The sequence below is a fragment of the Budorcas taxicolor genome, chromosome X (assembly GCF_023091745.1).
Source record: "Budorcas taxicolor isolate Tak-1 chromosome X, Takin1.1, whole genome shotgun sequence".
Taxonomy (NCBI): domain Eukaryota; kingdom Metazoa; phylum Chordata; class Mammalia; order Artiodactyla; family Bovidae; genus Budorcas; species Budorcas taxicolor.
The window spans coordinates 78,062,898-78,084,122 of record NC_068935.1 but is presented as its reverse complement, the minus strand read 5'-3'; positions in this window follow the sequence as shown (position 1 = coordinate 78,084,122).

Here is a 21,225-nt window from a genome sequence, read left to right as displayed (position 1 = left end):
ATATACGCCCACTCCAGTGCTCTTGCCTGGAAAATCCCATGGACGGAGGGGCCTGGTGGGCTGCAGTCCATGGGGTCGCGAAGAGTTGGACGCGACTGAGTGACTTCACTTTGACTTTTCACTTTCATGCATTGGAGAAGGAAATGACAACCCACTCCAGTGTTCTTGCCTAGAGAATCCCAGGGATGGGGGAGCCTCGTGGGCTGCCGTCTAAGGGGTCACACAGAGTCGGACACGACTGAAGCGACTTAGCAGCAGCAGTACATACGCAATGGAATGCAGAGGTGGTTTAGTGTCCAAGTCATGTCTGACTCTTGTGATCCCATGGACTGTAGCCCACCAAGCGCCAAAAAAGAATGCAACAACACCATTTTCAGCAACATGGATAGACCTAGATAGAGATTAGTATACTAACTGAAATAGTCAGAGGAAGAAAAATAGATGGTATCACTTTAGCTCAGTTGGTAAAGAATCCGCCTGCAATGCAGGAAACCCCGATTTGATCCCTCGGTCGGGAAGAGCTGCTGGAGAAGGGATAGGCTACCCACTCCAGTGTTCTTGGGCTTCCCTTGTGTCTCAGCTGGTAAAGAATCCGCCTGCAATGCGGGAGACCTGGGTTCAGCCCCTGGGTTGGGAAGATCCTCTGGAGAAGGGAACGGCTATCTGCTCCAGTATTCTGGCCTGGAGTGTTCCATGGACTGTCCATGGGGTCGCAAAGAGTAGGACACGACTGAGCGACTTTCATTTCACTATACGTGATACAGATCTAAATCTGATACAATCTAAAATAATGATACAAATGAACTTATTTATGAAACAGAAAGAGACTTACAGACATGGAAAAGAAACTTACGGTTACCAGAGGGGAAAAGGGCAGGGGGAGGGATAAATTAGGAGTTTCAGATTAACAGATAAAAACTCCTATATATAAAATAGATGAACAAGGAGGTCCTACTGTATAGCACAGGGAACTATATTTAAAATCTTGTAATAACCTCTAATGTAAAATCATATGAAAAGAATCTCCATACTGTCTTCCATTCCCACCAACAGTGCAAGAGGATTCCATTTTCCCTGCATCCTCTCTAGCACTATCCTTTGTAGAGTTTTTGATGATGGCCATTCTGACTGATGTGAGGTGATATCTCATTGTAGTTTTGATTTGCATTTCTCTAATAATGACTGATGTTGAGCATCTTTTCATGTGTTTTTTAGCCATCTGTATGTCTTCTGTGAAGAAATGTCTGTTTAGGTCTTGATCAGATTATTTATTTTTCTGGTATTGAGTTGTATGAGCTGCTTGTATATTTTGGAAATGAATCCTTTGTCAGCTGTTTCATTTGCTATTAATTTCTCCCATTCTGTCTTTGCACCTTGTTTATAGTTTCCCTTGCTTTGCAGAAGCTTTTAAGTTTAATTAGGTTCCACTTGTTTATTTTTGTTTTTATTTCCATTACTCTAGGAGGTGGGTCATAGAGTATCTTGCTATGATTTATGGAGAGAGTAGCATGTAAATATACAGATTACCATATGTAAAATAGATACCCAGTGGGAATTTGCTATATGACACAGGGAACTCAAACCAGGGCTCTGTGGTAACCTAGAGGGGTGGGATGTGGTGGGAGGTGCGAGGGAGGTTCAAGAGGGAGGGGACATATGCTTATCTATGGCTGATTTATGTTGATGTATGGCAGAAACCAACACAATATTGTAAAGCAATTATCCTTCAATTAAAGACAGATACATTTTTTAAAGTATATATATCTGTATATATATATATATATAATAACTGAATCACTTTACTGTACACCAGAAACTAACATAATATTGTAAATCAACTATATGTGAGTAATTTTTTTAAAAAGTACATTCACCATGTGCACCACTCTTCATTTTCAGAGCCTTTTCATCTTAAACAGTAGCTCCCCTTTACCCCTTGGCCCCAGCTCCTGGTAACCTCTATTCTACTGTCTTTCTGTACGTGAATTTGTCAATTCTAGGCATCTTATATAAGTGGAATCATACAATATTTGTCCTTTTGTATCTGGCTTATTTCACTTTGCATGATGTTTTAAAAGTTCACCCATACTGTATTAATAGCATGTTTCAGAGTTTCACTACTTTTAAAATCTGAATAATATTCCATTGTTTGTATACCCTGCAGTTTGTTTATCCATTCTCTGTTGATGGACACAGATCATTTCCACCTTTTGGGTATTATGAATACTGCTGCAATGAATACTGATGTACAAGTATCTGAGCTGCATTTTTCATTTCTTTTGGATCTGTACCTAGAAGCGCAATTGCTTGATCATATGGTGATTCTATGTTTAAGTTTTTGAGGAATTGCCAAATTATTTTCCATAGTGGCATTTACACTCCCATCAACAATGCACAAGCATTCCAGATTTCCCCATATATATCTTCACCAATGCTTGTTATTTTTCCATAAAAAAAAAATAACCTCCCTAATGGATGAGAAATTGTACCTCACTGTGATTTTGCTTTTCATTTCTGTAATCATTAGTGATATTCAGCATCTTTTCATGTGCTTATTAGCCATTTGTATACCTTCCTTGGAGAAATATCTATTCAAGTCCTTTGCCTATTTTTGAATTGGGTTGTTTGGTTTTTTAAAAATGTTGAATTTTAGGCATTCTTATATATTCTGTATACTAATTCCTTGTCAGGTACGTGATTTGCAAATATTTTCTCCCATTCTGTGGGTTGTTTTTCACTGTTTTGAGTTCTTTGATGCACAAATGTTTTGATCTGATGGAGTGTAATTTATCTGGGCTTCCCTCCTAGCTCAGTCGGAAAAGAATCTATGTGCCTATAATGTAGGAGACCTGGGTTCAATTCCTGGGTCGGGAAGATCCCCTGGAGAAGGAAGTGGTGACCCACTCCAGTATTCTTGCCTGGAGAATCCCATGGGCAGAGGAGCCTGGCAGGCTACAGTCTATGGGATCACAAGAATCAGACATGACTGAGTGACTAAGCACACAATTTATCTACTTTTTTTCTTTTGTTGCCTATGAAGGTCAGTCTTTTTAATTTTAGCCATTCTAATAGATATGTAGTTATATATCATTGTGGATTTATCATGCATTTCCCTGAAAGCTAATGATGCTCAACAGCTTTTCATGTGTGTTTTTTTTCCATCCATATATCTTCTTTGGTGAAATATCTGTTCCAATGATTTGCCCATTAAAAAAAAATGGGCTGTTTTTTCTTATTAAGAGTCCTTTATATATTCTGGATGCAAATCCTTTATGATATATGTGATTTGAAAATATCTTTTCCAATCTATTGTTTGTCTTTCATATTTTAATATTGCTTTCAAAAAGCAGGAGTATTTAATTATGATGAAATCTGATTTATCATATTTTTTCTTTTATGGACTGTGCTTTTGGTATTGTATCTAAAAAATCTTTGTCTAACTTTAGATCTCACAGATTTTCTCCTATGATTTCTTCTAGAAATTTAATAGTTTTAGGTTTTATATTTAGGTCAATGATCCATTTTGTGTTAACTTTTTAATATGAAACAAGATATGGATAGAGGTTATTTTTATGCTTATGGATAGCCAATGCTCCAGAACTATTTGTTGAAAAAATAATTCCTTATGGTCACTTTTTGCTATTTCCTTATTAAACTTTAAAACAACTCTTTTTAATCACACAAGTCACAGATGAATATATTCTCCGTATAAATAAAGACTCATTTTTGATGACACTTATATCCAATCAGACATACCCCAGCATTCACCACTGCTGCTGTTGCTGCTGCTGCTAAGTCGCTTCAGTCGTGTCCAACTCTGTGCGACCGCATAGACGGTAGCCTACCAGGCTCCCCTGTCCCTGGGATTCTCCAGGCAAGAACATTGGATTGGGTTGCCATTTCCTTCCCCAATGCATGAAAGTGAAAAGTCAAAGTGAAGTCGCTCAGTTGTGTCTGACTCTTCGCGACCCCATGGACTGCAGCCTACCAGGCTCCTCCGTCCATGGGATTTTCCAGGAAAGAGTACCGGAGTGGGGTGCCATTGCCTTCACCGAGCATTCATCACTAACAACATCAATTTGAAGAGTATTCTTCCAGGTCTATATATATATAGACCTGGAAGAATATATATATATATATCAGTTCACTTCAGTTCAGTCGCTCAGTCGTGTCCGACTATATATATATATATATAGTTCTATATATATATAGTTCTATATATATATAGTTCTATATATATATAGACCTGGAAGAATATATATATATATATATATATATATATATATATATATATATATCAGTTCACTTCAGTTCAGTCGCTCAGTCGTGTTCGACTCTTTGCAACCCCATGATCGCAGCATGCCAGGCCTCCCTATTCATCACCAAATCCCAGAGGTCACTCAGACTCACATCCATCGAGTCCGTGATGCCATCCAGCCATCTCATCCTCGGTCGTCCCCTTCTCCTCCTGCCCCCAATCCCTCCCAGCATCAGAGTCTTTTCCAATGAGTCAACTCTTCGCATGAGGTGGCCAAAGTACTGGAGTTTCAGCTTTAGCATCATTCCTTCCAAAGAAATCCCAGGGCTGATCTCCTTCAGAATGGACTGGTTGGATCTCCTTGCAGTCCGAGGGACTCTCAAGAGTCTTCTCCAACACCACAGTTCAAAAGCATCAATTCTTCGGCGCTCAGCCTTCTTCACAGTCCAACTCTCACATCCATACATGACGACTGGAGAAACCATAGCCTTGACTAGACGGACCTTAGTCAGCAAAGTCATGTCTCTGCTTTTGAATATGCTATCTAGGTGGGTCATAACTTTTCTTCCAAGGAGTAAGCGTCTTTTTATTTCATGGCTGCAGTCACCATCTGCTGTGATTTTGGAGCCCAAAACAATAAGGTCTGACACTGTTTCCACTGTTTCCCCATCTATTTCCCATGAAGTGATGAGACCAGATGTCATGATCTTCGTTTTCTGAATGTTGAGCTTTAAGCCAACTTTTTCGCTCCCCTCTTTCACTTTCATCAAGAGGCTTTTTAGTTCCTCTTCACTTTCTGCCGTAAGGGTGGTGTCATGTGCATGTCTGAGGTTATTGATATTTCTTCCAGCAATCTTGATTCCAGCTTGTGTTTCTTCCAGTCCAGCGTTTCTCATGATGTACTCTGCATATAAGTTAAATAAGCAGGGTGACAATATACAGCCTTGACGCACTCCTTTTCCTATTTGGACCCAGTCTGTTGTTCCATGTCCAGTTCTAGCAGTTGCTTCCTGACCTGCATACAGATTTCTCAAGAGGCAGGTCAGGTGGTCTGGTATTCCCATCTCTCTCAGAATTTTCCGCAGTTTATTGTGATCCACACAGTCAAAGGCTTTGGCATAGTCAATAAAGCAGAAATAGATGTTTTTCTGGAACTCTCTTGCTTTTTCCATGATCCAGCAGATGTTGGCAATTTGATCTCTGGTTCCTCTGCCTTTTCTAAAACCAGCTTGAACATCAGGACTTTCACGGTTCACATATTGCTGAAGCCTGGCTTGGAGAATTTTGAGCATTACTTTACTAGTGTGTGAGATGAGTGCAATTGTGCGGTACTTTGAGCATTCTTTGGCATTGCCTTTCTTTGGGATTGGAATGAAAACCGACCTTTTCCAGTCCTGTGGCCACTGCTGAGTTTTCCAAATGTGCTGGCATTTTGAGTGCAGCACTTTCACAGCCTCATCTTTCAAGATTTGAAACAGCTCAACTGGAATTCCATCTCCTCCACTAGCTTTGTTCGTAGTGATGCTTTCTAAGGCCCACTTGACTTCACATTCCAGGATATCTGGCTCTAGATTAGTGATCACACCATCATGATTATCTGGGTCATGAAGATCTTTTTTGTACAGTTCTTCTGTGTATTCTTGCCACCTCTTCTTAATATCTTCTGCTTCTGTTAGGTCCAGACCATTCTGTCCTTTATCGAGCCCATCTTTGCATGAAGTGTTCCCTTGGTATCTCTAATTTTCTTGAAGAGATCTCTAGTCTTTCCCATTCTGTTGTTTTCCTCTATTTGTTTGCATTGATCGCTGAAGAAGGCTTTCTTATCTCTTCTTGCTATTCTCTGGAACTCTGCATTCAGATGCTTATATCTTTCCTTTTCTCCTTTGCTTTTTGCCTCTCTTCTTTTCACAGCTATTTGTACAGCCTCCTCAGACAGCCATTTTGCTTTTTTGCATTTCTTTTCCATGGGGATGGTCTTGATCCCTGTCTCCTGTACAATGTCACGAACCTCATTCCATAGTTCATCAGGCACTCTATCTATCAGATCTAGGCCCTTAAATCTATTTCTCACTTCCACTGTATAATCATAGGAATTTGATTTAGGTCAAACCTGAATGGTCTAGCGGTTCTCCCTACTTTCTTCAATTTAAGTCTGAATTTGACAATAAGGAGTTCATCATCTGAGCCACAGTCAGCTCCTGGTCTTGTTTTTGCTGACTGTATAGAGCTTCTCCATCTTTGGCTGCAAAGAACATAATCAATCTGATTTTGGTGTTGACCATCTGGTGATGTCCATGTGTAGAGTCTTCTCTTGTGTTGTTGGAAAAGGGTGTTTGCTATGACCAGTGCATCTTCTTGGGAAAACTCTATTAGTCTTTGCCCTGGTTCATTCCGCATTCCAAGGCCAATTTGCCTGTTACTCCAGGTGTTTCTTGACTTCCTACTTTTGCATTCCAGTCCCCTATAATGAAAAGGACATCTTTTTTGGGTGTTAGTTCTAAAAGATCTTGTAGGTCTTCATAAAACCGTTCAACTTCAGCTTCTTCAGCGTTACTGGTTGGGGCATAGACTTGGATAACTGTGATATTGAATGGTTTGCCTTGGAGACGAACAGAGATCATTCTGTCGTTTTTGAGATTGCATCCAAGTACTGCATTTTGGACTCTTTGTTAACCATGATGGCTACTCCATTTCTTCTAAGGGATTCCTGCCCACAGTAGTAGATACAATGGTCATCTGAGTTAAATTCACCATTCCAGTCCATTTTAGTTCACTGATTCCTAGAATGTCGACGTTCACTCTTGGCATCTCTTGTTTGACCACTTCCAATTTGCTTGATTCATGGACTTGACATTCCAGGTTCCTATGCAATATTGCTCTTTACAGCGTCGAACCTTGCTTCTATCACCAGTCACATCCACAGCTGGGTATTGTTTTTGCTTTGGCTCCATCCCTTCATTCTTTCTGGAGTTATTTCTCCACTGATCTCCAGTAGCATATTGGGCACCTACTGACTAAAACATACTGGATGCTTGGGGCTTGTGCACTGAGATGACCCAGAGGGATGGTACAGGGAGGCAGGAGGGAAGGGGGTTCAGGATGGGGAACACGTGTATACCTGTGGTGGATTCATGTTCATGTATGGGAAAACCAATACAATATTGTAAAGTAATTAACCTCCAATTAAAATAAATAAATTTATATTTAAAAAAATGCATGTTTTGTTTGGATAGGATCATCCTGTAGGTATCATTCTGAATTTAGCTTTTTGGTACATAACAACTCTTTTCATAGATCTTTCCATAGCTGAGCATAGCAATTTACTTCATTTTTTTTAGCTGTTTCAGATGATTCCCTAGTACCACTATACCTTCCTTTGTTTCTCAATTCCTTCTATGGAGATGAGTATTTAGGTAGTTTCCATTTTTGTCTAACTGCTACAAACAGTATTGTAGATGAGCATCTGTAAGCCTGATGTGGTGTACATGTGTTTCCCTAGGTAAATATTGAGAAGGGGAATTTATGCGCAAATGCATATATAACACTTGTTGTTATTGCTCAGTCGCGAAGTCATCTGACCTCATGAACTACAGTATGCTAGGCTTCCCTGTCCTTCCTTCACTATCTCCCGGAGCTTGCTCACATTCATGTCCACTGAGTCACTGATATTATCTAACCGTTTCATCCTCTGCCGCCCTCTTCTCCTTTTGCCTCCAATCTTTCCCAGAATCAGGGTCTTTTCCAATGAGTCAGCTCTTTGCATCAGGTGGCCAAAGTATTGGAGCTTCAGCTTCAGTATCAGTCCTTCCAATGAATATTCAGGGTTGATATTCTTTAGGATTGACATATAACACTTACTATGTGCTCAATTCTGTTCTAAATGCTTTACATATATGAATTCAGTTAATCCTCACAACAAGCCCATATTTTATCCTTGTTTTACAGATTAGGAAACCAAGGCACAGAGAGGTTAAACAACTTAACAAAGGTCACACAGCTGGTCAATAGCAGGCCCATGATTTGAACTCAGATAGTTTGGTTTCAGAGTTCATAGGGTCATAGGGCATGAGTATTTTTAATTTTAAAAGATCTGCCAAGTTGTCCTTCAAAGAGGCTGTATGAATTGCCCATGAGCAGTGTATGAGAGTATTCATTTCCCTTCACTCTTGCTAACACTTAAACCTTTAAAAATAACATTTTTACTGATTGTTAATAGCAATGTATAACAATAATTAGTATTTTTTGAACATTAACTATTTCTAGCACTGTGCTAAGCATTGCATATGCTTCTTATTCTTTTACCTCTATGTTCTAGTATTGTACTAAGCATTCTATATGCTTTCTCTTTTTTCACCTCACTTTGCTTTACTTTTCCTGATAGTATTAATACCATCTTTGCTGATATGTATTAATTAGTATGTTTATTTCTTGCCTCTCTTCTCCCCACTAGAGTGTCACCTCTATGAGAGTAAAGATTTTTGTCTCTCTTGTTCACTGCTATCCTCAACACTTGGAACTAAGCATTTGTTGATTGACTGAATAAATGAATGAAAACCATTTTATGGATGTGGAAATCAAGGCTCAAAGAAATTAAACAACTCACCCAAATATTGGTAGTTCACTGTGCAGCTGGATCTAGAAGCCAATCTCATTCCAGGGTTTGTCTATGCTCTTGTTTAGCCTCCCGTGTTCTGTTTTCCATTGCTATAATTCTTTTATTTCATGGATGTTACATACATGGAATCATGTAGTATGTATCCTTTAAAGATTGGCTGTATTTCATTCAACATAATTTCCTAGGTGTTTATCCAAGTTGGTCATTACTTTTTTTTTTCTTTCCTGAATAATATTCCATAGTATGGATGTGCCACTGTTTGTTCAACCCAAGGAAGTGTATCTGAGTGGTTCCTGTTTGGGGCTTTTAGGAATAAAACTGCTACGAACATTTGTGTACAGGTTTTGGTGTGAACATAAGTTTTCATATTTCTGACACAAATGCTCAAGACTGCTGGGTTGTTTATGACAGGTGTGTAGTAATATCTCACTGTAGTTTTAATTGACATTTCCCTAATGGCTGAACATCTTTTCATGTTCTTATTTGCCATCTGTTTATCCTCTTCAGTGAAATGTCCATGCATGTCTTTTGCCCATTTTCTAACTGGATTTTTTTTTATTGTCACATTTGGAGGATTCTTTACATATGGTAGTTTTCAGAGTGCTTCATGTAGTCTAGATACTAGTTCTTTGTCAGATAGGTGGTTTAGAGTTATTTTCTCCCAGTCTATAGCTTGTCTTTTCATCCTCTTCACACAGGCTTTCACAGAACAAAAGTTTTTGTTTTTGTCAAGGTTGAAATGATCAATGTTTATTTTTATGGATTGTGCTTTAGATGTAAGAATTCTTCACCTAACCTCAGGCTTTGAAGATTTTCTTCTATTTTTTTTTTTACCTTTTTTCTAAAAAATATTTATTTATTTGGTTGCACTGGGTCTTAGTTGCAGCATATGGGATATTTGATCTTCATTGTGGCCTGTGAACTCTTAGTTATGACATGTAGGATCTACTTCCCTGACCAGGGATCAAACCTGGGCCTCATAAATTGGGAGTGCAGTCTTAGCCACTGGACCACCAGGAAAGTCCCTGTGTTTTTTTTTTTTCCTAAAAGTTCTACAGTTTATTTTACAATCTAATCAATTTTCAGTCTGAGTTAATTTTTGGATATGATGTTCAATTGCTCCAGTGGCATTCTTTGAAAAAGCTGTTCCTTCTCCTTTCAACTGCTTAGCACCTTTGTCAAAAAATCATTTGATCATATTCCTGTGAGTCTATTTCTGGGTTCTCTGTTCTGTTTCATTGATCTATCTATTGGTCTCTCTTTCCACCAATATCACAATCTTTTAATTACTGTAGTGATATAGTAAGCCTTAACATTGAAGTGATTCTTTTAACTTTATTATTTTTTATTTATTAATTATTATTGTTATTATTTAGAAGCACCTCCCAAATCCTAGCTCCCTGACCAAGGATGTAAGCCAGGCCCTTGCTAGTGAAAGTGTGGAATCCCAACCATTGGACTGCCAGGGAATTCCCTACTTTATTCTTCTTTAACAGAATTGTTTTAGCCACTCTGGTTCCTTTGCCCTTCTCTGCACATTTTGAAATAAGTATGATTATGTAAAAAAAAACCTTGCTGATATTTTGATACAAATTGCATGAAATTTGTAAATCAATTTAGGTCTTCTTTGATTTCTATCATCAATATATTGTTATTTCAGCATGTTACCTAGAGCCAGACATTTTGGAGTGTGAAGTCAAGTGGGTCTTAGGAAGCATCACTATGAACAAAGCTAGTGGAGGTGATGGAATGCCAGCTGAACTATTTCAAATCCTAAAAGATGATGCTATTAAAGTGCTGCACTCACTATGCCAGCAAATTTGGAAAACACAGCAGTGGCCACAGGACTGGAAAAGATCAGTTTTCATTCCAATCCCAAAGAAGGACAGTGCCAAAGAATGTTCAGACTACCACATAATTACACTCATTTCATGTACTAGCAAGGTCATGCTCAAAATCCTGCAACCTAGGCTTCTATAGTACGTGAACCGAGAACTCCAAGATATTCAAGCTGAATTTAGAAAAGGCAGAGGAACCAGAGATCAAATTGCCAACATCCATTTGATCATAGAAAAGCAAAAGAATTAAAAAAAAAACAAAACATCTACCTCTGCTTCATTGACTACACTAAAGCCTCTGACTATGTGGATCACAACAAACTGGAAAATTCTTAAAGAGATAAGAATAGCAGACCACCTTACCTGCCTCCTAAAAAACCTGTGTGCAGGTCAAGAAGTAACAGTTAGAATTGGACATGGAACAACGGACTGGTTCCAAACTGGGAAAGGAGTATGTCAAGGTTGTATATTGTTATGCTGATTATTTAACTCACATGTAGACTACATCATGCGAAATGCTGGGCTGGATGAAGCACAAGCTGAAGCACAAGATTCAGTACAGTTCAGTCACTCAGTCGTGTCCGACTCTTTGTGACCCCATGGACTGTAGCATGCCAGCCTTCCCTGTCCATCACCAACTTCCCAGAGCTTGCTCAAACTCATGTCCATCGAGTTGGTGATGCCATCCAACCATCTCATCCTCTGTTGTCCCCTTCTCCTGCCTTTAATCTTTTCCAGCATCAGGGTTTTTTGTAATGAGTCAGTTCTTTGCATCAGGTGGCCAAAGTATTGGAGCTTCAGCTTTAGCATCAGTCCTTCCAACGAATATTCAGGACTGATTTCCTTTAGGATTGATTGATTTCATCTCCTTGCAGTCCAAGGGACTCTCAAGACTCCTCTCCAACACCACAGTTCAAAAGCATCAATTCTTCAGCACCCAACTTTCTTTATGGTCCAACTCTCACATCCATATATGACCACTGGAAAAATCATAGCTTTGACTAGTTGGACCTTTGTCAGCAAAGTGATGTCTCTGCTTTTTTAATATGCTGTCTAGGTTGGCCATAGCTTTTCTTCCAAGGAGCAAGCATCTTTTAATTTCATGGCTGCAGTCACCATCTGCAGTGATTTTGGAGCCCAAGAAAATAAAGTCTGTCACGGTTTCCTTTGTTTCCCCATCTATTTGCCATGAAGTGATGTGACCAAATACCATGATCTTTGTCTTTTGAATGTTGAGTTTTAAACCAGCTTATTCACCCTCCTCTTCACCTTCATCAAGAGGCTCTTTAGTTCTTCTTCACTTTCTCCCCTAAGGGTGGTGTCATCTGCATATCTGAGGTTATTGATATATCTCTCAGCAATCTTGATTCCAGCTTGTGCTTCCTCCAGGCCAACATTTCGCATGATGTACTCTGCATATAAGTTAAATAAGCAGGGTGACAATGTACTCCTTTCCCAATTAGGAACCAGTCCATTGTTCCATGTCCATCTCTAAATGTTGCTTCTTGACCTGCATACAGATTTCTCAGAAGGCAGGTCAGGTGGTCTGGTATTCCTATCTCTTGAAGATTTTTCCACAGTTTTTTGTGATCCACACAGTCAAAGGCTTTAGTGTAGTCAATGAAACAAAAGTAAATGTTTCCTGAAATTCTCTTGCTTTTTCTATGATCCAACAGATGTTGGCAATTTGATCTCTGTTCGTTTGACTTTATTGCATCCAGCTTGAACATTTGGAAGTTCATGTTTCACGTACTGTGAAGCCTAGCTTGGAGAGTTTTTGAGCATTACTTTGCTAGTGTGTGAGATGAGTGCAATTTTGCAGTAGTTTGAACATTCTTTGGCATTGCCTTTCTTGGGATTGGAATGAAAACTGACCCTTTCCAGTTCTGTGGTCACTGCTGAGTTTCCAATTTAGCTGACATAGTGAGTGCAGCACTTTAACAGCATCATCTTTTAGGATTTGGATAGCTCAGCTGGAATTCCATCACCTCCTCTAGCTTTGTTTACAAGGCCCACTTGACTTTGCACTGCCAGGATGTCTGGCTCTAGGTGAGTGATCATACCATCATGGTTATTTGGGTCATGAAGATCTTTTTGGTATAGTTCTTCTGTGTATTCTTGCCACATCTTCTTAATTACTTCTGCTTCTGTTAGGTCCAGCCCATATTATTTCTGTGTTTATTGTGCCCATCTTTGCATGAAATGTTTTCCTTGGTGTCTCTAATTTTCTTGAAGAAATCTCTAGATTGCCAGGAGAAAGATCAATAGCCTCAGATACACAGATGACACCACCCTTATGGTAGAAAGCAAAGAGGAACTAAAGAGCCTCTTGATGAAGGTGAAAGAGGAGAGTGAAAAAACTGGCTAAAACTCAACATTCAAAAAAACATCCAGTCCCATCACTTCATGGCAAATAGAATGGGGAAACAATGGAAACAGTGTCAGACTTTATTTTCTTGGGCTCTAAAATCATTGCGGTTGGTGACTGCAGCCATGAAATTAAAAGACGCTTGCTTCTTGGGAGAAAAGCTATGAGGAACCTAGGCTACATTTAAACAGCAGAGACATTGCTTTCCCAACAAAGGTCCATCTAGTCAAAGCTATTGTTTTTCCAGCAATCATGTATGGATGTGAGAGTTGGACTATAAAGAAAGGTGAGCACTGAAGAAATGGTGCTTTTGAACTGTTCTGTTGAAGTCCCTTGGACTGCAAGGAGTTCAAGTTAGTGAATCCGAAAGGAATCAACTCTGAATATTCATTGGAAGGACTGATGCTGAAACTGAAGCTTCAATACTTTGGCCACCTGATGTGAAGAGCTGACTTATTAGAAAAGACCCTGATGCTGGGAAAGATTGAAGGCAGGAGAAGGGGACGACAGAGGATGAGATGGTTAGATGGCAGCATGGACTCAAAGGATATGAGTTTCAGCAAGTTCCAGAAGATGGTGAAGGGCAGGGAAGCCTGGCGTGCTGCAGTCCATGAGGCTGCAAAGGGCTGGACATGACTGAGTGACTGAACAACAGGAACAGCTTTTCAGCGTAAAGATCCCAACTAGGTTTCATACATGAGTGGATGTGTATTTAGTGATCGCAAATGGTACTATCAAGTCCTAAATTTCAGCTGGTATGTGTTCATTGTTAGTATATAAAAATGTATTTGCCTTTTGTGTGTTAGTGTATCTTTTGAACTTGTTGAGCTCACTTATTAGTTCTAGGAGTTTTTTCTGTAAATTTCTTGGGATTTGCTACATAGCCAATCATGTCATTTGCAAATAGGGAAAGATTTTTTTCTTCCTTCTTTCCTTTTTCTCTTTCTTTTCTTCTTTCTATCTGTATGCTTTTTATTTATTTTTTCTGGCTTAACTGCATTTGACTTACTTCCAGTGCTATGTTGGATAAAAACAGTGAGTGTGTATTCTTGTCTTGTTCCCTATCTTAGAGAGAAAGCAATTAGTTTTTTTCCATTAAGTGTAAGGCTAGGTGTAGGGTTGTTTTTTTTTCTAATGCTCTTTGTGAGGTAGAGAAAATTCCCCTCTATTCCCAGTGTTCTGAAAGTTTAGTTTCTGCTTTTAAATAATGACTTGGTGTTGGATTTTTCAGATACTGTTTTGCATTAACTGATATGGTCATATATTTTTTCTTCTTTAGTTTGCTGATATGGTAAATTACATTGAGTTTTGAATGATGAATCAACCTTCAGTTCAGTTCAGTTCAGTTCAGTCGCTCAGTCATGTCCGATTCTTTGCGACCCCATGAATCGCAGCACACCAGGCCTCCCTGTCCATCACTAACTCCCGGAGTTCACTCAGACTCATGTCCATCAAGTCAGTGATGCCATCCAGCCATCTCATCCTCTGTCGTCCCCTTCTCCTCCTGCCCTCAATCCCTCCCAGCATCAGAGTCTTTTCCAATGAGTCAACTCTTCTCATGAGGTGGCCAAAGTACTGGAGTTTCAGCTTTAGCATCATTCCTTCCAAAGAAATCCCAGGGTTGATCTCCTTCAGAATGGACTGATTGGATCTCCTTGCAGTCCAAGGGATGCTCAAGAGTCTTCTCCAACACCACAGTTCAAAAGCATCAATTCTTTGGCGCTCAGCCTTCTTCACGGTCCAACTCTCACATCCATTCATGACTACTGGAAAAACCATAGCCTTGACTAGATGGACCTTTGTTGGCAAAGTAATGTCTCTGCTTTTCAATATGCTGTCTAGGTTGGTCATAACTTGTCTTCCAAGGAGTAAGCGTCTTTTAATTTCATGGCTGCAGTCACCATCTGCAGTGATTTTGGAGCCCAAAACAATAAAGTCTGACACTGTTTCCACTGTTTCCCCATCTATTTCCCAGGAAGTGATGAGACTGGATGCCATGATCTTCGTTTTCTGAATGTTGAGCTTTAAGCCAATTTTTTCACTCTCCTCTTACACTTTTATCAAGAGGCTTTTGAGTTCCTCTTCACTTTCTGCCATAAGGGTGGTGTCATCTGCATATCTGAGGTTATTGATATTTCTTCCAGCAATCTTGATTCCAGCTTGTGTTTCTTCCAGCCCAGCGTTTCTCATGATGTATTCTGCATGTAAGTTAAATAAGCAGGGTGACAATATACAGCCTTGACGTACTCCTTTTCCTATTTGGAACCAGTCTGTTGTTCCATGTCCAGTTCTAACTGTTGCTTCCTGACCTGCATACAGATTTCTCAAGAGGCAGGTCAGGTGGTCTGGTATTCCCATCTCTCTCAGAATTTTCCACAGTTGATTGTGATCCACACAGTCAAAGGCTTTGGCATAGTCATAGTCATCCTATCTAGAATAAGTTTCACTTGGTCATGGCATATTATATTTATATATTATTAAATTGAATTTGCTAAATTTTTGTTTAGAATTTTTGAATTTTAAGTTCAGGAGAGATATTAGTCTGCAGTTTTCTTGTATGTATTGTCCTTGTCTGGTTTTGGGGATCAAGGTAATACTTAGGTATTTCCTCTTATTTTCTGGAAGATATTGTGTAAAACTGGTGTTAATGTTTCTTTGAATATTTAATAAATTCGTCCAGTGGAAAAAACTGGGCCTAGAGATTTCTTTTCCAGGAGCCCTTTAATTAATCACATGCAATTGCATTAGTGGTTATAGGACTATTAACATTATCTGTTTTATCTTGGTTGAGTTTTGGTAGCTTTAAGTTTTGAGGAATTAGTCCTTTCCTTCTACACTGAATTCATGAGCATGAAGTTGTTCATAGTATTTCCTTACTATTCCTTTAATAGCTTCAGAATCAGTAGTGATGACCCCTGTTTCATTCTGAGATTAATAATTTATGTTTTCTCTCTTTTCATTGATGTCAGTCTTACTAGAAGTTTGTCAGTTTTATTGATTTTTTCCCCTGAAGAACTAGCTTTTTGTTTCATTGATTTTCTCTATTGTTTTTGTTTTCGGTTTCACTGATTTCTGTTCTTATCTTTATTATTTCCTCTCTTTTCTGCTTAGTTTGGGTTTATTTTGTTCTAACTTTTCTTGGTTCTTGAGGTAGGAATTTAGAGCACTGGTTTGAAACCTTCTTTCTGTTTCTAATGGAGGCATTTGTGTTTTAAGTTTCCCTCTTGACTTTAGCTATGCTCCACAAATTTTGATATATCATATTCTCATTTTCATTCAGCTCAGTATGTTTTTTTTTTAAGTTTTCCTTCAAGACTTACTTTTTGATCCATAGATTATTCAGAAGTATGCTGTTTAGTTTCTATGTATTTGGCGATTTTCCTGTTATCTTTGTCATGTTTTCTAGATTTATTTTATTATAGCCAGAGAACATACTCTGTATTATTTCAGTTCTTTCACATTTAATAAGTTTTGTTTTATGACCAGGGTATGGTCTATCTTGGTCAATACTCCATGAGCATTTGAAAATGATATGTATTCCTCTGTTGTTGGGTGAAGAGTTCTGTCAATTAGATCCTCTTGGTCAGTAGTGTAGTCAAGTTCTATATCTTTGCTGAACTTGTCTAGTTGTTCTATCAGTTGCTGAGAGTGTGTTAAATTCTACAACTCTTGTTTCAGATCTGTCTCTTGCCTTGTAGAGCTCTTAGTTTTGCTTTATGTATTTTGAAGCTTTGTTGTCAGTACATACACTTGTAGGATTGTTATGTCTTCTTGGTGGATTAATCCTTTTAACATTATGTAGAGTCTCTCTTTGTCCCTAGTAATTTTCTTTGCCCTGAAGTCTACTTTATATGATATTAGTATAGCCCCTTCTGATTTTAAAAAATTATATTGGGAATTACCTGGTAGTCCAGTGGTTAGGACTCCATGCTCTCACTGCTGAGGACGTTCAATCTCTGGTTGGGCAACTGAGATCTCACAAGATGGATGGCCAAAAATAATTGATAATAATTAATATTTGCATCATGTATCTTTTATTCATCCTTTTACTTTCAATCTACTTATGTTGCTTTGTTTCTTGTAGACAGTGTATAGTTGGGTTGTGGGGTTGTGGGTTTTTTTTTATCCACTCTACTTATTTGTTTCTTTTAATTGGTATAGTTAGTCTACTTACATTTAAATGATTATTGATATGTCAAGGCTTAAGTCAGATGTTTGATTGTTTTCTGTTTCTCATTCTTTTGTTTATTCAAGTAATTTATTTGTTAATTTGAAATTTGGCTGACTTATAATATGTTTTGTTTTCCCTTGCATCCCTGTGAGTTACTTGAATATATTTTACAGTTCCATCTGAATTTACTTATAATGATTCTGAATATATATATTGCTTTTTATAGTTTTCTTAGTACTTGATCTAAATAGTGTCATAAACACATATAACTTATCATAGCTTACTGGTGTTTAAGTGAGTTCAGATTGACTAAGTTCTTTTGATCTGTCTTCAAGGTCACTAATTCTATCCTCTATTTCCTTCTACTCCATTACTGAGTCTATCTGTCAGTCTTTTTCCTTCAGTTATTTTTCTTTCATTCTATAATTTCTACTTAGTTCTTTTTTAATAACTTGTATTTCTTTGTTGAGACTTTCAATTTTTATTTCAAATAAGTTTGTAATTACTCGTTGAAGCTTTTCTGTGACAGCTTCTTTAAAACCTTGTCAGGTAATTCCAACATCTTGGTATTGGTGTCACTTGACTGTCTTTTCTCATTAAAATTGTGGTTTTCCTGGCTCTTGCCAGGAAATGAGTGATTTTCTATTGTATCCTGGAAATTTTGGTTATGTTAGGAGACCCCTGATCCCATTTCAATCTTCTATTTTAGTAGGAAGTTACCCTATTTAGGTTTAGCATGTATGTTCTGGTCTACTTCTGTGGGTTGTAGTTCCAGTGACAGTTTCGTTTTACACACCCTTGCAATGCTGTTTTTGTCTGCTTCATTCTTCTGTTGTCCATGGGGCTCGTTCTCCATCCTTGCTGGTGCTGTCTGCAGCAGCTCCTTTTTGCTGGGTGATCTTCTGCGGGAAGAGGAAGTTGCTAAAATCACTGTATCTGGGTCTCCTTTTGCCACTGTGGAAGGTAGGAAGTGGAGGGTAGGAAGATTTAGGGATGCTGCTACTGAAAGCAAAGCAGGCTTCCTGTTGGCTTTTCAGTTCTGGAGTGGGGACTGAGACAGCCCAGAACTTTGCTGCTAGCAAGCAGGTCAGACCATCCACTGGAGCTCTGGTTGTGGAGCAGAGTTTAGGTCCCCCCACTAGGTCTTCGTTGGGCTCCTCATTTCCCATTGTGTGTGTGTGTGTGTGTGTGTGTGTGTGTGTGTGTGTAGCTGTTGGCTTGGGGTTGCCCACCTCTTTGGCACCTACTTAGGGGTCTATGAAAGATAAAAAGAAAACAGGAAACTCACTATGTCATTCCTCAAGTCCTGAAGTTCCTAGCCTGCTTTCCTGCTTTAAGAGTCCTTTCATCATTGACTGTTGAATAGTTTCTAGGGTCTGTAGTTCTATTTGAAGAAGAGGAACACGGAAAGGTAAGACTGCATCATCTTGCTCTGGAACCAGAAGTCCCCTAGTGTAGTTTTAAAATACATTTCTTTTAGTATGAGTGGATTTGAACATCTTTTGATAAGTTTTAAAGTAATTTTAATTTTTTTCTGTATTTCATGTTGATATTATTTGCTCATTTTTATGTTGAATTGGTGGTCTTTGATGTTTTGATTTGTAAGAGTTTTCATTTTCATTATGAGTTGCAGATATTTTCTCAGGTTTATTATCTTTTAATTTACCTTTTAATGTTTCTTTTTCTTTTTTTTTTGCCATACACTTTTTTTTTTTTTTTTTACAATGTAGGGTTTTGTGTCATTCTTGGAAAAGTCTCTTCATATCAAATTTTCTTTTTAAATCCCTTCATATTTTCTTCTAGTATTTTTATAGTTTCATTTTTTTGTTTTAAATCTTTGGTCTATCTGGAATTCATTGTGGTGTTTAGTATGAGATAGTGTATCCAGTTGTCCCAAAGAATTTATTGAATGTTTCCTCATTTTCTCTCTACTTGGACATACTAACTTAAAAATTGTGATAAGAAACACAGAAAGATTGACCATCTTAACCCCCTTCCCCGCTTTTTTTTGGCTGCACCATGCAGCTTGTGGGATCTTACTTCCCTTAGTTCCCAAGATTGAATCTGGGTCCACAGCAGAGAAAATGCCAAGTCTGGACCATCAGGGAATTTCCATCTTAACCATTTTTAAGTGTGCAGATCAGTAGTGTTATTACAATGTTGTGCAACAGATTTCTAGAACATTTTTTATTTTACAAAAGGGAAGCTCTATACTCATTGAACAACTCCCCATTGAAATGCTACTTTTCATCATAGACTAATTTCCTGTCTGTTACTTTTTTGTTTGGATCATTGTAACAGCTTTCCAGCATCATCATAATTTCAATCTGTCATGTACCCTTCATTTTCCTCATGCATGCTTTGACCACAACACTCCTTCATTCAAAACCTTCAGAAGCCCTCTTGGATACTGCAGTTGAAATGAAGTTCCCCATTTGCAGCAACATGGATGGACCTAGAAATTATTATACCGAGTGAAGTAAGTCAGACAGATAAAGACAAATATCATATGATATCACTTAAATGTGAAATCTGAAAAAAAATATGCAAATGAACTTATTTACAAAACAGAAACAGACCCACAGACTGTTGAAAACAAACATGATTAACAAAGGGGAAAGAGGGGCAGGGATAAATTAGGAGTTTGGGATTAACATATACACACTACTATGTGTAAAATGGATAACCAACAAAAATCTACAGTATGACACAGGAATTCTACTCAGTATCTTGTAATAACCTTAAGGGGGAAAGAATCTGAAATATATATATATATATAACTGAATTACTTTGCTGTACAACTGAAATTAACAGATTATAAGTCAATTATATTTCAATAAAAATTTTAAAAAAGAGATTAAGTCCTTCATTATACTCTTTCATAACACCTATACCTTTTCTTGTGTCACTTCTCATAATTCGTGGTTTTAATGATCTTCAAAATTATTTGACTGTTGTTGATCTCCTTGCTAAACTTCAAGCAAGGGCAATGAACTCATTGCCTATTCCCCACTGTTTTGTGTGTGCTGGTACACAGTAGGTGCTCAGTCCATGTTTGTGGAATGATACTTCCCTCACCTGTGGAATAAAGTAGAAACGACTACAAGGTCTGATTCCAACTTACCTTATCTTTGTCCTCTGCCCTTCAAGGAAGTCAAGCTGCTGAACTTTACTGAAAAAGCTATGGGCTTCCTAACGTTTCATTCTGGTTTACACCATGTTCTGATTTTATCTTTTAATTTGAGCTCTAATTGTCCCTTGAGAAATCTGTATGCAGGTTAAGAAGCAACAGTTAGAACTGGACATGGAACAACAGACTGGTTCCAAATCGGGAAAGGAGTACGTCAAAGCTGTATATTGTCACTCTGCTTATTTAACTTATATGCTGCTGCTGCTGCTGCTGCTAAGTCGCTTCAGTCGTGTCCGACTCTGTGCAACCCCATAGACGGTAGCCCACCAGGCTCTTCCATTCCTGGGATTCTCCAGGCAAGAGCACTGGAGTGGGTTGCCATTTCCTTCTCCAATGCATGAAAGTGAAAAGTGAAAGTGAAGTCACTCAGTTGTGTCCGACTCGTAGTGACCCCATGGACTGCAGCCTACCAGGCTCCTCTGCCCATGGGGTTTTCTAGGCAAGGGTACTGGAGTGGGTTGTCATTGCCTTCTCCAACTTATATGCAGAGCCCATCATTAGAAATGCTGGACTGAATGAAGCACAAGCTGGAATCAAAATTGCCGGGAGAAATATCAAAATCAAAGAACTAAAGAGCCTCTTGATGAAAGTGAAAGAGGAGAGTGAAAAAGTTGGCTTAAAACTCAGCATTCAGAAAACAAAGATCATGGCATCTGGTCCCATCACTTCATGGGAAATAGATGGGGAAACAATGGAAACAGTGACAGATTTTATTTTTGAGGTCTCCAAAATCACTGCAGATTGTGACTGCAGCCATGAAATTAAAAGATGCTTGCTCCTTGGAA